Raw genomic sequence first — 20,337 nt, 5'->3', positions numbered from 1 at the left:
ACAATTGCAAAATTACTTTCTCATTGGCTCTGTCACTATTGCCCGTAGCAACCTCAAGAGATGGACCAACAGAGAATTATGACCCCTTATTTGGCAGATAAGGGAACAGGAGACAATAAGTGTCAGAGCTGGGACTTGAACCTAGGGTATCAGATACTAATCCCTGCATTCTTTCCACTACACCATGCTATTGCTATACAAATATAAGAAGCTGAATTATAATAATTACTGCTTTGACCTATGTAGCCTTCCCAGGGAGAGGGAGTGGCCAGAGCATGCCCAGAAAATGCATAAAAAACTGTTCACTTGGATCCTTCACACAATGGCCTTTTCTAGAAATCTGTGATCTTGGCCAAATAGTATTAGGCACCTATGATGTGTACTGTACATTATCTCCTCAAAACCCTTGATAGTCCTAAAAGGTCAGTATGATTGTGTTCTTCATTTATACATGATAAAATGGAATCTGAAAAAAACTAAATAATTTGTTCAAGATCCTCTTGCTAGGGAATGGCAGAGATAGCATTTGAACCTGAGTGTGTCTGAATCCAAAAACCCATGCTTTTGGCATCAGACTACACTGCCATAGCTCACAGTCGGCCAAAGACTACAGGTTTGCATTTAAAACTGGCTAAGTAAATATGAAACTATTAGAATTTCTTTTTTTTTCATATAGTATGTTGTTTCTTTTTTTATTCAAACAGAAAGTCACAAAAATTATAATCATCCTCATCAGTTCACTCAGTCCCATGTAATTAATTTTGTTTTCATCTTGATCTTTTGTTAGCACTTTTATGAATTCATCAGTTTTCCATTAGAGTTCTGAAAATGCTTATTCATTCAGTTCAGCAGTATAGTCAGTTACCAGAAACCTGTACTTGTCAGAGTCTTTTCCATAAATTCCTTGAAGATGAAACCCTTTTACAGGAACATTTTTGCAAAAGCATCACAGTACACCCAGAACTGTCTGTAAATGACAAAAGACTTAAAAATGACCACGGTTAAAGATTTGATGAAAGTTCATAATAATGCAATTGACAAGGAAATTTAATTATTTCTGAGATATACATTTTAAAATAATAACTAGAATTATGACTTATAACATTAGACCAGAACATATAAGATTTTTAGGAATTTCACGTAATGTCTGAAACATTTATATTAACATATTTCCATACAAATAACCGAAAGAAAGTTTAGTATTAGTTTTTTTTTAATATTTTAATTTAATTTATTTTTTTATACAGCATGTTCTTATTAGTCATCAATTTTATATACATCAGTGTATACATATCAATCCCAATCGCCCAATTCATCACACCACCATCCCCACCCCCCACGGCTTTCCCCCCTTGGTGTTCATACGTTTGTTCTCTACATCTGTGTCTCAATTTCTGCCCTGCAAACCAGTTCATCTGTACCATTTTTCTAGGTTCCACATATATGCGTTAATATACAATATTTGTTTTTCTCTTTCTGACTTACTTCACTCTGTATGACAGTCTCTAGATCCATCCACGTCTCAACAAATGATTCAATTTCGTTCCTTTTTATGGCTGAGTAATATTCCATTGTATATATGTACTGCATCTTCTTTATCCATTCGTCTGTTAATGGGCATTTAGGTTGCTTCCATGACCTGGCTATTGTAAATAGTGCTGCAATGAACACTGGGGTGCATGTGTCTTTTTGAATTATGGTTTTCTCTGGGTATATGCCCAGTAGTGGGACTGCTGGATCATATGGTAATTCTATTCTCAGTTTTCTAAGGAGCCTCCATACTGTTCTCCATAGTGGTTGTATCCATTTACATTCCCACCAACAGTGCAAGAGGGTTCCCTTTCCTCCACACCCTCTCCAGCATTTCTTGTTGGGAGATTTTCTGATGATGCCCATTCTAACTGCTGTGAGGTGATACCTCATTGTAGTTTTGATTTGCATTTCTCTAATGATTAGTGATGTTGAGCATTCTTTCATGTGTTTGTTGGCAATCTGTATATCTTCTTTGGAGAAATGTCTATTTAAGTCTTCTGCCTATTTTTGGATTGTGTTTTTTTTTTTGTTTTTGATATTGAGTTGCATGAGCTGCTTGTAAATTTTGGAGATTAATTCTTTGTCCATTGATTCGTTTACAAATATTTTCTCCCATTCTGAGGGTTGTCTTTTCGTCTTGTTTACAGTTTCCTTTGCTGTGCAAAAGCTTTGAAGTTTCATTAGGTCCCATTTGTTTATTTTTGTTTTTATTTCCATTACTCTAGGAGGTGGATCAAAAAAGATCTTGCTGTGATTTATGTCAAAGAGTGTTCTTCCTATGTTTTCCTCTAAGAGTTTTATAGTGTCTGGTCTTACATTTAGGTCTCGAATCCATTTTGAGTTTATTTTTCTGTATGGTGTTAGGGAGTGTTCTAATTTCATTCTTTTACATGTAGCTGTCCAGTTTTCCCAGCACCACTTATTGAAGAGACTGTCTTTTCTCCATTGTATATCTTTGCCTCCTTTGTCATAGATTAGTTGATCATAGGTGCGTGGGTTTATCTCTGGGCTTTCTATCTTGTTCCATTGATCTGTGTTTCTGTTTTTGGGCCAGTACCATATTGTCTTGATTACTGTACCTTTATAATATAGTCTGAAGTCAGGGAGTCTGATTTCTCCAGCTCCGTTTTTATCCCTCAAGACTGCTTTGGCTATTCGGAGTCCTTTGTGTCTCCATACAAATTTTAAGATTCTTTGTTCTAGTTCTGTAAAAAATGCCATTGGTAATTGGATAGGGATTGCATTGAATCTGTAGATTGCTTTGGGTAGTATAGTCATTTTCACAATATTGATTCTTCCAAACCAAGAACATGGTATATCTCTCCATCTGTTGGTATCATCTTTAATTTTTTTCAAAGTGTCTTATAGTTTTCTGCATACAGGTCTTTTGTCTCCCTAGGTAGGTTTATTCCTAGGTATTTTATTCTTTTTGGTGCAATGGTAAATGGGAGTGTTTCCTTAATTTCTCTTTCAGATTTTTCATCATTAGTGTATAGGAATGCAAGAGATTTCTGTCCCTTAATTTTGTATCCTGCAACTTTACCAAATTCATTGATTAGCTCTAGTAGTTTTCTGGTGGCATCTTTAGGATTCTCTATGTATAGTATCATGTCATCTGCAAACAGTGACAGATTTACTTCTTCTTTTCCAATTTGTATTCCTTGTATTCCTTTTTCTTTTCTGATTGCCATGGCTAGGACTTCCAAAACTATGTTGAATAATAATGGTGAGAGTGGACATCCTTGTCTCGTTCCTCATCTTAGAGGAAATGCTTTCAGTTTTTCGCCATTAAGAATGATGTTTGCTGTGGGTTTGTCGTATATGGCCTTTATTATGTTGAGGTAGGTTCCCTCTATGCCCACTTTCTGGACAGTTTTTATCATAAATGCATGCTGAATTTTGTCAAAAGCTTTTACTGCATCTATTGATATGATCGTATGGTTTTTATTCTTCAATATGTCAATATGGTATATCACATTGATTGATTTGCGTATACTGAAGAATCCTTGCATCCCTGGGATAAATCCCACTTGATCGTGGTGTATGATCCTTTTAATCAGTTGGATTCTGTTTGCTAGTATTTTGTTGAGGACTTTTGCATCTATATTCATCAGTGATATTGGTCTGTAATTTTCTTTTTTTGTAGTATCTTTGTCTGGTTTTGGTATCAGGGTGATGGTGGCCTCATAGAATGAGTTTGGGAGTGATCCTTCCTCTGCAATTTTTTGGAAGACTTTGAGAAGGATGGGTGTTAGCTCTTCTCTAAATGTTTGATAGAATTCACCTGTGAAGCCATCTGGTCCTGGACTTTTGTTTGTTGGAAGATTTTTAATCACAGTTTCAATTTCATTACCTGTGATTGGTCTGTTTATATTTTCTATTTCTTCCTGGTTCAGTCTTGGAAGGTTATACCTTTCTAAGAATTTGTCCATTTCTTCCAGGTTGTCCATTTTATTGGCATAGAGTTGCTTGTAGTAGTCTCTTAGGATGCTTTGTATTTCTGCGGTGTCTGTTGTAACTTCTCCTTTTTCATTTCTAATTTTATTGATATGTGTCCTCTCCCTCTTTTTCTTGATGAGTCTGGCTAATGGTTTATCAATTTTGTTTATCTTCTCAAAGAACCAGCTTTTAGTTTTATTGATCTTTGCTATTGTCTTCTTTGTTTCTATTTCATTTATTTCTGCTCTGATCTTTATGATTTCTTTCCTTCTGCTAACTTTGGGTTTTATTTGTTCTTCTTTCTCTAGTTCCTTTAGGTGTAAGGTTACATTGTTTATTTGAGATTTTTCTTGTTTCTTGAGGTAGGCTTGTATAGCTATAAACTTCCCTCTTAGAACTGCTTTTGCTGCATCCCATAGGTTTTGGATTGTTGTGTTTTCATTGTCATTTATCCCAAGGTATTTTTTGATTTCCTCTTTGATTTCTTCAGTGATCTCTTGGTTATTTAGTAACGTATTGTTTAGCCTCCATGTGTTTGTGTTTTTTACGTTTTTTTCCCTGTAATGCATTTCTAATCTCATAGCATTATGGTCAGAAAAGATGCTTGATATGATTTCAATTTTCTTAAATTTACTGAGGCTTGATTTGTGACCCAAGATGTGATCTATCCTGGAGAATGTTCCATGCGCACTTGAGAAGAAAGCGTAATCTGCTGTTTTTGGATGGAATGTCCTATATATATCAATTAAATCTATCTGGTCTATTGTGTCATTTAAAGCTTCTGTTTCCTTATTTATTTTCATGTTGGATGATGTGTCCATTGGTGTAAGTGAGGTGTTAAAGTCCCCCTCTGTTATTGTGTTACTGTCGATTTCCTCTTTTATAGCTGTTAGCATTTGCCTTATGTATTGAGGTGCTCCTATGTTGGGTGCATATATATTTATAATTGTTATATCTTCTTTTTGGATTGATCCCTTGATCATTATGTAGTGTCCTTCCTTGTGTCTTGTAACATTCTTTATTTTAAAGTCTATTTTATCTGATATGAGTATAGCTACTCCAGCTTTCTTTTGATTTCCATTTGCATGGAATATCTTTTTCCATCCCCTCACTTTCAGTCTGAATGTGTCCCTAGGTCTGATGTGGGTCTCTTGTAGACAGCATATATATGGGTCTTGTTTTTGTATCCATTCAGCAAGCCTCTGTCTTTTGGTTGGAGCATTTAATCCATTCACGTTTAGGGTAATTATCGATATGTATGTTCCTATGACCATTTTCTTAATTGTTTTGGGTTTGTTTTTGTAGGTCCTTTACTTCTCTTGTGTTTCCCAGTTAGAGAAGTTCCTTTAGCATTTGTTGTAGAGCTGGTTTGGTGGTGCTGCTGAATTCTCTTAGCTTTTGCTTGTCTGTAAAGCTTTTGATTTCTCCATCGAATCGGAATGAGATCCTTGCCAGGTAGAGTAATCTTGGTTTTAGTTTCTTCTCTTTCATCACTTTAAATATATCATGCCACTCCCCTCTGGCTTGTAGAGTTTCTGCTGAGAAATCAGCTGTTAACCTTATGGGAGTTCCCTTGTATGTTATTTGTCATTTTTCCCTTGCTGCTTTTAATAATTTTTCTTTGTCTTTAATTTTTGCCAATTTGAGTACTATGTGTCTCAGTGTGTTTCTCCTTGGGTTTATCCTGTATGGGACTCTCTGTGCCTCCTGGACTTGGGTAGCTATTTCCTTTCTTATGTTAGGGAAGTTTTCGACTATAATCTCTTCAAATATTTTCTCTGGTCCTTTCTCTCGCTTCTCCTTCTGGCACCCCTATAATGCAAATGTTGTTGTGTTTAATATTGTCCCAGAGGTCTCTTAGGCTGTCTTCATTTCTTTTCATTCTTTTTTCTTTATTCTGTTCCATAGCAGTGGATTCCACCATTCTGTCTTCCAGAATTTCTTATACTTCTTTAGCACCTTTTTCAGCTCATTACCTTATCCTAGACGTTTTTTTCTCTCCGCACTTAGATCTACCATGAGGTTTCAGCATAGCTTTTTCTTTGTCTTCAGTCTTATGAAGACAGTATTCAACTAATACCTGCTGAACTAGTTCTGCATCTTGTATCAAGTGACTATTTAATTCTTCTTTTCATCAGTCTGAAAAGTCAACTGAGAAGTATATATTAAGTGCTTACTATGGACCAAGCACTGTGCTACACATTGCAAAGTAAAAACAAACAAACAAACAAACAAAAAAAAGACAGTTAACCACCTCCAAGGAGCTTACAGTCCAGCTAGAAATGCATGATTTCAAATGACAGCAGAAAACATTTATATGCTCAACTCAAGAACACTTAAAAAGCGTAAATGCTCAAATTAGATTAGGCATAAAAAGCGTGATTATTCGTTCACATTTACAAAAATTTTCTGTAAATTCATCATAACTTGCAAACCTGACCTAAGACGCAAACTCTCTCTTAATGGAAATAGTTATCTATGTCACTATTCATTTTTTGTTTATGAAGAATAAAACACAGGCTTAATTTTAATTCCATCAAAACTTTTCAACCGGTAACTATGGAGGTGGAAATTTTCATTATGAATATATAATGAAAAAGGAATGACTGTTTTCCTTTGTTTTTTTCTGAAAGGAGAATCTATCTTTTCCAGCTGAAATGCCCTAACATAGGTAGTAGCCTTTCTGTCATTTAGCTGTCATGGTTTTTAGCCTTCGTCCATTAGAGTCATCTGGGAATATTTTAAAAAGAAATCAATGTCACCTTCCTTCCCCCTCAGCACCAGACCAATTCAGTCAGAAGTCTGGGAAGAGGAGTCTAGACAGCAGTATTTCTTAAATGCTCACCATGTGATTCTAATATGCAATGAGGATTGAAAACCCATCTTCTGTCTAGTACCTACATTATACTACCTACTCTGTCAAGGAGTTAGTGGTACTCCCCAGTTAGTGACAAAAGGACAGAAAGTTAATTTTGGCTACTATACAAGGACAAAACAAGAAGAAATGATTAACAGAAGAATTCACACATACTTATTTTTATCCCCAAATGTGGCAGTGATTCTTAGTCATGGAACCCAACAACAATTTGCAATTTTATTGCAAGGGTCACTTCCTGACCATAAAATTCTAGAATCTTTATATGTGTCCTCCATTCTTTGAGTTTTTGTTTGTGTTTTGTGGTTCTTTGAGTCATTTTGTGCTCATGAAATTAGCCAGGGAATTATTTACCATTATTCATAGACTTCACAGAAAATATGAATTGGAGGTTTAGACTACTACCTTCAGGCAGAAATAGTCAGAATTGAATGTATGGCCAGTGGATAGGCTGTTCCATGCGCTGTTCTGAAGCAGAAGCCCAACCACTTGAATTTGTTAAAGGACAGTTATTTGAAGGGACTTGTTAGTAAGCCACGTGAAATGACAGGAGCTATAAAGTTGGCCATAAATGTCACTTGTAATTAAAGATAATGCATGCATGTTGGTTCATCTAAGAAAATATAGGACTGCATTAGAAGGAGAAAAGCAGCTTAGCTACTGTTTTATTCATAGGTTTTTAGTAACAAAAAAAGTTAGAGCATTTTGTGGAAGAAGGGAGTCATTTACATTGACTGCATTGGAGGAAAAAGTCTTAAAAGGTGGCAGCTGGTTACTTAAGTGTTTATTTTCTGCCAACCAAAAGGGATCAGATGGCTGCTGCCCGTCTTTTCTTCACTTACCTTGACTCCTTAGCCACTGCTGACACATGAAGGAAATCTATGTCTTCAGAGTCAGTGACTTACTCTCAGTGGCCCAACTGGAAGAAAATAGAAATAAACAAACACAAAAACCTCTTATTTTGCAATATTAGCAAAGGAAACACTGACCTTCCACCTCCTACCTAATCTACTCCCAATTGCTTTACTGACACCACGCCTAGTAAAATGAAAAGTGGTTTTCAAAAGAAGGAAAGAAACATCTGGACTTCAGATTCCCCTCCAAAGCAGAAACCAAGCCTATAAAGGTTACATGTTTCAACGAGCCACGCAAGACAGAGAAAGTTCAACTGCTTATCCCGCTTGACCTTGGCTTTAACACAGGATCACGTTGATCCTGATGGAGAGATTAAAACGCCAAGTCCAGAACTGCTCACCAAGCAAATTCACAAGGGGAGTTCTAAGAGTTCTTTGGCACTCTTGCTTCATATGGAATTAGCAGAGACGATCCCAGGCCACAAATGTAGCAATATTTTAACTCAGTGTGCAAAATTTCAAAGATAAAGCCTAAGATTGGAAGCAGTACTGAACCTTTCAAACACTGCTTTCCTGGTAGACTTTGTCAAGAAAATACAGCATGTGTAAGAGCTGTTGAAAGGTTTCTTTATGGAAGGAAATAAAAAAGGAGGCCATTAGGGCCATGAGAGGTAAAGAATAAAGGCGGGGGCTGACAAACCCCAAAACATTTTCTTTCACATGTTGCTACTCTAAGTTGCAAATTCATTCAGTGAAAATCACTTTCCTAGTACAGCAAAATGGCACATAAATAATCATGTCTTCTCAGTAAATACTAACACAGTTTTGAATAAGTCAAAAATATAAACTTCAAACCTAAAATTCTGAAAATCTGACAGAAGGATTGTCAACAAGAGAAATTAACAACAAAGGTCTGTTGTGGTCCACTAGTCCATCTCTTAAACTGCTCTAATAGAAAGCACCTTGGACTAACAGGCTGGGAAATTGGGTTCCAGCCCCACCTCAGCCACCACCGAACTGCACCTCAGCCAAGCTTATGTCCTTTGGGCCTCAATTTCTTCATCAGTTAAATAAAAGAGTTGGAGTAGAGGAATTCTAGAACCAAAGCATTTATAGACATATGGAAGTTGTGCAAACCTGCTCATGATTACCACACCTCCATTTTCAACTAGTTTTTTTCTGACTAACCCAACTCATAGTGGTTTCTCCCTCTTCCCTCTATAGGATACTCATTAACTCCCTCACTGATCTAACGCTTCACTTAGCTCAGTGTTATTCATTTGCTGTAATGTCTTCTCTCTCTATGAGATTATAAATTCCCCTGAGACAGAAAATGACTTGTTTTTAATTGCATCCCTTACTGAAGTTAAAAGAGTGTTATGCACAAGGTGCATGTCTGTGTGTTTTTTGGATAAATGTATGAATGAGTGAATGTTTGGCACTTAGTAAGTATTGGATTAATTGACCAGTTACTATTATTACGGATGAATCACAAAAGTAAGCCAAGTGAAACACTGATTTCTAGAAAGCAGGATCTAGTTATTAGACCAAAAAGTTGCCCAGACTACATTTGTTAAGCAGTAGGAAAAATATTTCCACTTTAAAATCCCTATAATATCCCTGTTTTGACAGAATCACAAAAGTTATATATTTCATCTGAAAATCTTAAAGATATACAATGAAATAAATCAATTGACATAAAAAATATTTGTTGTTATTTTTTTTCATAAAAGTGGGAAGAAATTCTCTATCTTCCTAGTCCGCATTCATGTACTTATTTTCTAGTGTTTCTTGGGTCTTTGCTCTATTTTATTAATTAATATAGAAGTGCTTAACTCTATAATTTTTCCACCATTTAAAAGGATATAAATAATCACATTTTTCTGTTTCTATTAAAACTTAATTCAGCACAGCTAGTGTAAATTTATTGGCCATCTTTGTTAAAAATATCTACTGTTTTTACTCATTCCCTACCACATATATACTAAAGAAAAACTCTTAAGGGCATTGGATATAAGAATTAATATATTTATGGATTTTACCAATATTATTGGCTCCTGTGGCCAGAGATTTTCAATGTTTATCATACCAGAAAAGTGCTTACATCATAAGATTCAACTGGAGAAACAGTTAACAACTTACAAGCAAAAGGAGAAAATAAGAGGCTCTGACATTATGAGTCTTGCAACATCACCAACAAGAGTCCTCTTCTACTAGCATATGGAAAGTTTTCTTACTTGCTAATTAAACTCTACCATCCCTCTGTTCTTTACTACATAAACACCAATTTTATCCTACACATAACCTCAATTAGTTTTTCCTATGCTAATAGCTAAGGAGACTAGACACACATTTTTCCCTCTTGGATTTTGGTTATCAGCTTACATTTGAAAGGAACGTACATGGAGAAAAATCATAGCTAGATGGACAAGATTAATTCGTAGGAGAAAGAAGTCACAAGACAATGAAGGACTACAAATTAGGTAAGCAAGCATATGACAGTCTTGTTCTGTGTACTGGATCTTCAGCCAGTGTCTGGGATTTAAATAAACAAACATTTTCTTCACCCATGGTCTTCAGTTCCCTATTAAAGTTTACTATCGCAAAATTTCACTGTGGCCAAAATGTATTTTAAAATATTTGTTCATCTCATCTAATCACAACAAAATCATTGGGAAACCCCAAACCAGTTAAGTCTATTATAGCTTGATGCATTGAAATCATACACACACACACACACACACACACACACACACACACACACACACACACACACAGGTGAACACAATGTTTTTTAAAAATCCACTTCATCATCAGCACTTTGTTTTAGAAAGATTGTCCCTTTTCCCATATCCCTACCTTAAAAGGGCAATTTCAATTCCAAGTGCCCCAGATAAAAAGGAATACTGAACTGATAAAGGCAGTCAGAAACAGAAATCAAAGCCAACAAGAATAATGCTTGGCACACACCTGCCCTTCGCATCCTGTAGTGATTGAGTTCAGCCTGTACCACCACCACCTTGTGGTGTTTGCCAGCTGAGACTCACAGTACTCAAGCTGTAAGCCTGGAACTCTAAGCAAACCAATAGGGAGAAGTGGATTGGAAAGCCAAGTCACACCTGTGATGTATCTTCTGGTCTTGAGCATGAGAAATGTTGACCAGAGTAACTCAGAGTCACTAAAACAGCAGAACTGTTAGGCATGTTTGTGAGATTGGCCCAAGCTTGATATGACAGAAACAGCATGTTCTGCTGTTCAATGAACCCACTGGTGTAAATACCACTCAAGCAGCCCATGAACTCCAGTGGAGATCTGTTTATTTTGCACGTAACAGAAGGAGAAGATTTTTCTGACATTTTTGCTCTGAACTACACAGAAAAAAATTAACCATTGATTGGACCTGACACAAAAAGAAAAGAAAGTAGTTGCTTGATGCCAAAAATTTATCTCTGAAAAATCAGTTATTTTAAATTTTTTTTAGTGACCATCAGATGGAATCCTTTCTACAGGATTATACTTGGTTGTTCTCCTAAAAAGTATACAGTTAACTCATTATTCATTTAGAAGATGCAGCTCAAGAATAATTTTAAGCAACAACATAATAATTAAGAATAATTAAAACTTAGGTAGGCTAAAAGGTTCACAGAAAATAAAAATTATTTACAAAGAATAGCCTTTTGTTTTTCAAATGAAATTATGTAGCACTTTCTCTGAAATTAAGTGAAATCCTTAACAAAAATGAAGTAGACAGCTAAGAGAAATGAGCTCTCCTAAACATTGGTATTGGGAGTATAAAATACAGCTTTTCTGTAGAGCAATTTAGCAATAGTTATCAGAAGCCTTAAACATGTTTAAAACCTCTACAATGATTCCACCTCTAGGAATATTTCCTAACAAGTAAACTGAGATGCAGTAGAGTTATATACAACAGTATGCACTGTGGAGTTAATACTGGAAATAACCTTGATGTCCAAAATAAGGAATTTGTTAAATAAATATACTATGTCCAATGTGATAGACTACTGCTTAGTAGTTTAAAATGATGTCATAGAAGAACATTTAACAGCATTAGAAAATGTTCTTGATATTTCATTAAATGAAAAATTAGGTTATAAAAAAATAAGTATGATACAATCACAATTTTTAATTTCGGTAAATGTATAGGAAAAGGGCTCGGCATATATCCTGTAGATCAGTACTGCCCTGTAGAAATGTGGTGCAAGCCACATATGTGATTTTTAATTTTCTAATATCAACATTAAAAAGTAAAAAGAAATAGGTTAAATTAATTTTCATAATATACTTTAACCCAAAATATTCAAAGTATTTCAGTACTATGTAATCAGTGTAAAAAACTATTAATGGGATTTTATTTCATACTAAGTCTTTGAAATTTAATGTATATTTTACATTTAGAGCACTTCTCATTTCAGACTAGCCACATTCCAAGTGCTCAATAGCTACGTGTAGCTAGCAACTACAGTATTGGGCAGTATATCTCAAGAATGTAGGATCTGGGTGATTTCTGTTTCTGTCTTTACACTTTTCTATACATTCTACTTTTATAATCAGAAAAAGAAATCAGTATTTTTTTTTAACATCTTCATTGGAGTATAATTGCTTTACAATGGTGTGTTAGTTTCTGCTTTATAACAAAGTGAAGCAGCTATACATATACATATATCCCCATATCTCCTCCCTCTTGTGTCTCCCTCCCACCTTCCTTATACCACCTCTCTATGTGGTCACAAATCACTGAGCTGACCTCCCTGTGCTATGCGGCTGCTTCCCACTAGCTACCTATTTTACATTTGGTAGTATATGTAAGTCCATGCCATTATCTCACTTCGTCCCAGCTTACCCGTCCCCCTCCCCGTGTACTCAAGTCCATTCTCTACATCTGCATCTTTATTCCTGTCCTTTCCTTAGGTTCTTCAGAACCAATTTTTTTTTTTTTTTTTTAGATTCCATATATATGTGTTAGCATATGGTATTTGTTTTTCTCTTTCTGACTTACTTCACTCTGTATGAAAGACTCTAGGTCCATTCACCTCACTACAAATAACTCAATTTCATTTCTTTTTATGACTGAGTAATATTCCATTGTATATATGTGCCACATCTTCTTTATCCATTCATCTGTTGATGGACACTTAGGTTGCTTCCATGTCCTGGTTATTGTAAATAGAGCTGCAATGAACATTGTGGTACATAACTCTTTTTGAAGTATGGTTTTCTCAGGGTATATGCCCAGTAGTGGGATTGCTGGGTCATATGGTAGTTCTATTTTTAGTTTTTTAAGGAACCCCCCATACTGTTCTCCACAGTGGCTGTATCAATGTACATTCCCACCAACAGTGAAAGAGGGTTCCCTTTTCTCCACACCCTCTCCAGCATTTATTGTTTGTAGATTTTTTGATGATGGCCATTGTGACCAGTGTGAGGTGATATCTCATTGTACTTTTGATTTGCATTTCTCTAATGATTAGTGATGTTGAGCATTCTTTCATGTGTTTGTTGCCAATCTGTATATCTTCTTGGGAGAAATGTCTATTTAAGCCTTCTGCCTATTTTTGGATTGGGTTGTTTGTTTTTTTGATATTGAGCTGCATGAACTGCTTGTAAATTTTGGAGATTAATCCTTTGTCAGTTGCTTCATTTGCAAATATTTTCTCCCATTCTGAGGGTTGTCTTTTCATCTTGTTTATGGTTTCCTTTGCTGTGCAAAAGCTTTTAAGTTTCATTAGGTCCCATTTGTTTATTTGTGTTTTTATTTCCATTTCTCTCGGAGGTGGGTCAAAAAGGATCTTGCTGTGATTTATGTCATAGAGTGTTCTGCTTATGTTTTCCTCTAAGAGTTTTATAGTGTCTGGCCTTACATTTAGGACTTTAATCCATTTTGAGTTTATTTTTGTATATGGTGTTAGGGAGTGTTCTAATTTCATTCTTTTACATGTAGCTGTCCAGTTTTCCCAGCACCACTTATTGAAGAGACTGTCTTTTCTCTATTGTATATTCTTGTCTCCTTTATCAAAAATAAGGTGACCATATGTGCGTGGGTTTATCTCTGGACGTTCTATCCTGTTCCATTGATCTATATTTCTGTTTTTGTGCCAGTACCATACTGTCTTGATTACTGTAGCTTTGTACTATAGTCTGAAGTCCAGGAGCCTGATTCTTCCAGCTCCGTTTTTCTTCCTCAAGATTGCTTTGGCTATTCGGGGTCTTTTGTGCTGCCATACAAATTGTGAACTTTTTTGTTCTAGTTCTGTGAAAAATGTCATTGGTAGCTTGATAGGGATTGCATTGAATCTGTAGATTGCTTTGGGTAGTATAGTCATTTTCACAATGTTGATTCTTCCAACCCAAGAACATGGTATATCTCTCCATCTGTTTGTATCGTTTTTAATTTCTTTCATCAGTGTCTTATAGTTTTCTGCATACAGGTCTTTTGTCTCCTTAGGCAGGTTTATTCCTAGGTATTTTATTCTTTTTGGTGCAATGGTAAATGGGAGTGTTTCCTTGATTTTCAGGTTTTTCATCACTAGTGTACAGGAATGCAAGAGATTTCTGTGCATTAATTTTGTACCCTGCTACTTTACCAAATTCATTGATTAGCTCTAGTAGTTTTCTGGTAGCATCTTTGGGATTCTCTATGTACAGTATCATGTCATCTGCAAACAGTGACAGTTTTACTTTTGCTTTTCCAATTTGGATTCTTTTTATTTCTTTTTCTTCTCTGATTGCTGTGGCTAAAACTTCCAAAACTGTGTTGAATAATAGTGGTGAGAGTGGGCAACCTTGTCTTGTTCCTGATCTTAGAGGAAATGGTTTCAGTTTTTCACCACTGAGAACGATGTTGGCTGTGAGTTTGTCATATATGGCCTTTATTATGTTCTGACTTTTCAAGGAGGATACCTGAGGGACTGGCTTCTGTCTCACCTTTCTCAGAGCACTAATGGCAGTCAGCATATTCTAAATAACTTGAAGCTTTTGAGAACAAAGAAGACCTGGGTGGTGTACTACTGCTCCAGATGACCCATGGTATATTAGACATACACCAAAAGGAACAAAAGATTGCAAGCCCCTGAAGAAAAAAAATGGCAAATATCTCTAATTAGGTATCTACATGTACAAGTCTAGAAAAGACACAACCACAGAAAATGTTTGAGAGGTCCCAGAATGCCTAGCCAGGCTGGTTGGTGGTGGTCTTTCCCTGAACAAAGGTAGTTCATAAAGACTAGGAGAGGATGCTTTTTTTTAATGCAGGAATACAAACACAGAATTACATGGAACATGAAAAACCAGGGGGAAATGGGCCAATCAAATGTACAAAATAAATATCCAGAAACTGGCCCAAAAGAAATGGAGGTATATGAATTTCTTAACAAAGAATTTTAACTAACCATCATAAAGATGTTAAATGAGCTCAAGAAAATGATGCATGAACAAAATTAGAATTTCAGCAAAGAGACAGAAAACGTAAAAAAGCATCAAGGAGCTGAAGAATTCAATAAATGAACTGACAATTTCACTAGGGAGATACAATATCAAACTTGATCAAACAGAAGAAAGAATCAGTGAATTCAAAGACAAGTCATCTGAAATTATCCAGTCGGAGGAGCAAAAAGAGAAAAGAATTAAAAGGAATAAAGAAAGACTAAGGGTCTTATGAGACACTATCAAGAGGATGAATATATACATTATGGGGGCCCCAGAAGGAAAAAAAGAGAGATAGAAAAGAGGCAGAGAGCTTATTTAAAGAAATAGTGGTTGAAAACATCCCAAACCTGGGGAAGATAATGGGCACAATAGACCCAAATACAAGGAATTCAAATAAGCCTACACTAAGATACCCTAGCATCACACTCTCAGAAGTCAAAAACAAAGAAAGAATTTTGAAAGAAGTAACATAACAGCAACTAATCACCTCTGGGGTGGGGGTGGGGAATCCAATAACACTATCAACAGATTTCTCAGCAGAAACCTTAGAGACCAGAGGGAGTGGGATGATATACTTAAAGTGCTAAAAGAAAAATCTGCCAACTAAAAATAATCTATCTTGCAAAACTGTCCATTAAAATGAATGAAGGATAAAGACTTTCTCAGATAAATGAAAACTGAGGGAGTTAATGACCACTAGACCTGCCTTATAGGAAATGTTAAAGGTAGTCCTTCAAGTTGAAACAAAGAGATGCTAAACAACATGAAAGCATATGAAAATATAAAGCTCACTGGTAAAGGCAAATATTTATAGACACACACAGACTACTCTAATACTGCGATGATGGTGTGTAAATCACTTTTAATTCTGGTATAGAAGTTAAAAGACAAAAGCATTAAAAATTATTATAACTACAGGGCTTCCCTGGTGGTGCAGTGGTTGAGAGTCTGCCTGCCAATGCAGGGCACACGAGTTCGAGCCCTGGTCTGGGAAGATCCCACATGCCGCGGAGCAACTGGGCCCATGAGCCACGATTACTGAGCCTGCGCGTCTGGAGCCTGTGCTCCGCAACAAGAGAGGCCGCGATAGTGAGAGGCCCGCGCACCGCGATGAAGAGTGGCCCCCACTTGCCGCAACTAGAGAAAGCCCTCACACAGAAACGAAGACCCAACACAGCCATAAATAAATAAATAAATTTTAAAAATAATCTATTTAAAAAAAAAAATTATTATAACTACAAAAATGTGTTCGTAGATATACAATATAAAAATATGTAGCTTGTGACACAAATAATATAAAGGAGGAGTGGTAAAAGTGTAGGGGTTACATATGCAATTGAATTTAAGTTGTTAACAGCTTAAATAGACTTTAGTATCTATAAGATGTTTTATATAAGCCCCACGGTAACCAAAAAGAAAACACCTACAGAAGATACACAAAAGAAAATGAGAATGGAATCAAAGTATATCACCACAAAAAATCAGCAAAACACAAAGACAGCAAAGATGAAAAGAGAAACAAAACAACTATAACAAACACAAAGCAATTAAGAAATTTGCAATATTCCCTATCAGTAATTACTTTAAAGGTAAATTATTAAACTCTCCATACAAAAGACACAAGGTAGCTGAATGGATTTTAAAAAAAAAAGATCAAAAATATGCTGCTTGCAAGAGACTAAAGTAAACAGATGGAAAAAGATTTTCCATGCAAGTATTAACCAAAGAGAGCAGGGCTGGCCATACTTACATCAAACAAAATAGACTTAGGTCAAAAACTGTCACAAGAGATAAAGGACATTATATGATAAAAAGTGTCGATTCACCAGGAAAATAGAACAATTATATAGAAACACTCAACATCAGACAGCCTAAATATATGAAGCAAACATTGACATAACTCAAAGGAGAAAAAGACAAAAACACAATAATAGTAGAAGATTTAGAATTCTACTTTAAGTAATGAATAGAACATCCAGACAAAAGATCAATAAGAAAATAGAAGACCTGAACAACACTATAGTGCAAATGGACCTAACAGACATATATATAACATTCCACCCACAGAAGCAGAATACACATTCTTTTCAAGTGTATGCAGAACAATTTCCAGGATACATCACATGTTAGGTCACAAAACAAGTCTTAACAAATTTAAGAAGATTGAAATCATATGAAGTATCTTTTCTGATCACAATGGATTGAAACTAGAAATTAATAGCAGAAAGAAATGTGGAAAATTCACAAATATGCAGAAATTAAACAACATAAGCTTGAATAACCAGTTAGTCAAAGAAGAAACCAAAAGGAAAATTAGAAAATATCTTGAGAAAAATGAAAACAAAAATACAACATACCAAAACTTATGGGACAGTAATAAGAGGCAAGTTTATAGCAATAAACTCCTATACTTCAAGTTCTCAAATAATCAGCCTAACTTTACACCTCAAGGAGCAAGAAAAAGAACAAAATTAGCCCAAAGTTAGCAGAAGGAAGGCAATAACAGATTAAAGCAGAAATAAAAGGACTAGAAATTAGGGGGAAAAAGAAAAACACTAACAAAACTAAAAGCTGGATTTTTTAAAAGATTAACAAAACTGACAAAACCTTAGCTAGACTAACTAAGAAAAAAGAGAGAAGATTCAAATAAATGAATTCAGAAATGAAAGAAGAGACATAACAACTGATGCCACAGAAATAAAAGGGATTATAAAAGACTACTATGAACAACTATATGACAACAAACTGGATAACCTAAAAGAAATGGATACATTCCTAGAAACATACAACCTACCAAGACTAAACTGTTAAGAATAAAAAGTCTGAATATACCTATAACTAGTATGGGGATTTAATCAGTAATCATAAAATTCCCAACAAAGAAAAGCCCAGGATCAGATGGTTTCATTAGTATACTCTACCAAACATTCAAAAAAGGATCAATGCCAATCTTCAAACTTTTCCAAAAAATATATAGGAAGGAACAGTCCCAAACTCATTTTATGAGGCCAGCATTACCCTGTATGAAAGCCAAAGACACTATAAGAAAAGAACTGGGGACTTCCCCGGTGGTGCAGTGGTTAAGAATCCGCCCGTTAATGCAGAGGACTCGGGTTCAAGCCCTGGTGCAGGAAGATCCCACATGCCTTGGAGCAACTAAGCCCATGAGACACAACTACTGAGCCTGGGCTCTAGAGCCCACAAGCCACAACTACTGAGCCCACATGGCACATCTACTGAAGCTCACATGCCTAGAGCCCATGCTCCACAACAAGAGAAGCCACCACAATGAGAAGCCTGTGCACCACAACAAAGAATAGCCCCCACTTGCCACAACTAGAGAAAGCCCACGCACAGCAACAAAGAACCAACGCAGCCAAAAATAAATAAATAAATAATTTATTTTAAAAAAGAACTGCTCACAATACCCCTGATGAACACAGATGCAAAAATCATTAACAAAATACTAGCAAACTGATCTCAATAGCACATTAAAAGGATTATAAACCCTGATCAAGTGGGATTTATCCCTGGGAGGCAAGGATGGTTCAACATACACAAATCAATCAATTTAATGAACCACATTAACAGAACAATGGATAAAAATTATATAATCATCTCAACAGATGCAGAAAAAGCATTTGAAAAAATTCAACACCCTTTCATAACAAAAATGCTCAACAAACTAGGAATAAAAGAAAATTACCTCAACATAACAAAGGCTATATATGAAATGCCCACAGCTAACATCATACTCAATAGTGAAAAACTAAAAGCTTTTCCTCTAATATCAGGAATAAGGCCATTTCTATTCAATATAGTACTTAACATACTAGCCAAAGCAATTAGGCAAGAAGAGGAAATAAAGCCATCCAAATCAGAAAGGAAGAAGTAAAGTTATTTCTGTTCAAAGATGTCATAATTTTGTATGTAGAAAACTCTAAAGACTCCACACCAAAAACAAAAACCACTGTTAGAACTAATAAAGGAATTCAGCAAAGTTTTAGGATACAAAATCAACATACCAAAATAAGTTGTATTTTTATACACTAATAAAAAATGATCTAAAAAGGAAATCAAGAAAATAACCTCATTTACAACAGCATCAAAAAGAATAAAATACATAGGAATAAAGTTAATCAGGAAAGCAAAGGACTTGCACACTGAAAACTAAAAAAACACTACTGAAAAAAATTAAAGAAGACGTAAATAAATGGAAAGTCATCCTGTGTTCATGGTTGGAAGATTTTACATTGTTAAAATGTTCACATTACCTAAAGTAATTTACAGATTCAATACAATCCCTATCAAAATCCCAATGGCATCTTTTCCAGAAATTAAAAAAAATCATAAAATTCACATGGAACCACATGGAAAAACAAAGCTGAAGATATGACACTTTCTTATTTCAAAACATATTTCAAAGCTACAATAATCAAAACAGTATGATACTGGCATAAAGACAGACATATAGACCAATGGAACACTATAAAGAGCTCAGAAATAAACCTAAGCATATTCAGTCAACTGATCTTCAACAAGGGTGTCAAGAATTCACAACAGAGAAAAGATAATCTCTTCAATAAATGGTTTTGAGAAACCTGGATATACCCATGCAAAGCAATGTAATTGAACACTTGTCTTATGCCATATGCAAAAAGCAGTTCAAAACTGGATTTAAAATTTAAATGTAAGACTATAAAATGAAACTATAAAACTCCTAGATGAAAACATAGGGGAAAATCTTCACAACACTGATCTTGATAATGATTTCTTGGATATGACACCAAAAGCAGAGTCGACAAAAGCAAAAATAGACAAGTGCAACTGCATCAAACTAAAAAGCTTCTGCATAGTGAGGGAAACAATCAACAGAGTGAAAATGCAATCTTCAGAATGGGAGAAAATATTTGCTAACCATATATCTGCTAAAGGGCTAATATCCAAAATATATAAGGAACTCCTACAACTCAATAGCCAAAAAACAAATGACCCAATTAAAACTGGGCAAAAGACTTAAATAAACATTTCTTCATAGAAGACATAGAAATGACCAACAGGTATATGAAAAGATGCTCAAGATCAATAATAATCTGAGAAAGGCACATTAAAACCACAATGAGATATAACCTCACACCTGTTAGGATGCCTATTAGTTAAACACATGCACACAGAGAGAGAAAATAACAAGTG

Source organism: Balaenoptera borealis (assembly GCF_965194805.1).
Source record: "Balaenoptera borealis genome assembly, chromosome: 2".
Classification (NCBI taxonomy): Eukaryota; Metazoa; Chordata; class Mammalia; order Artiodactyla; family Balaenopteridae; genus Balaenoptera; species Balaenoptera borealis.
Note: the sequence above shows the minus strand (reverse complement) of the source record.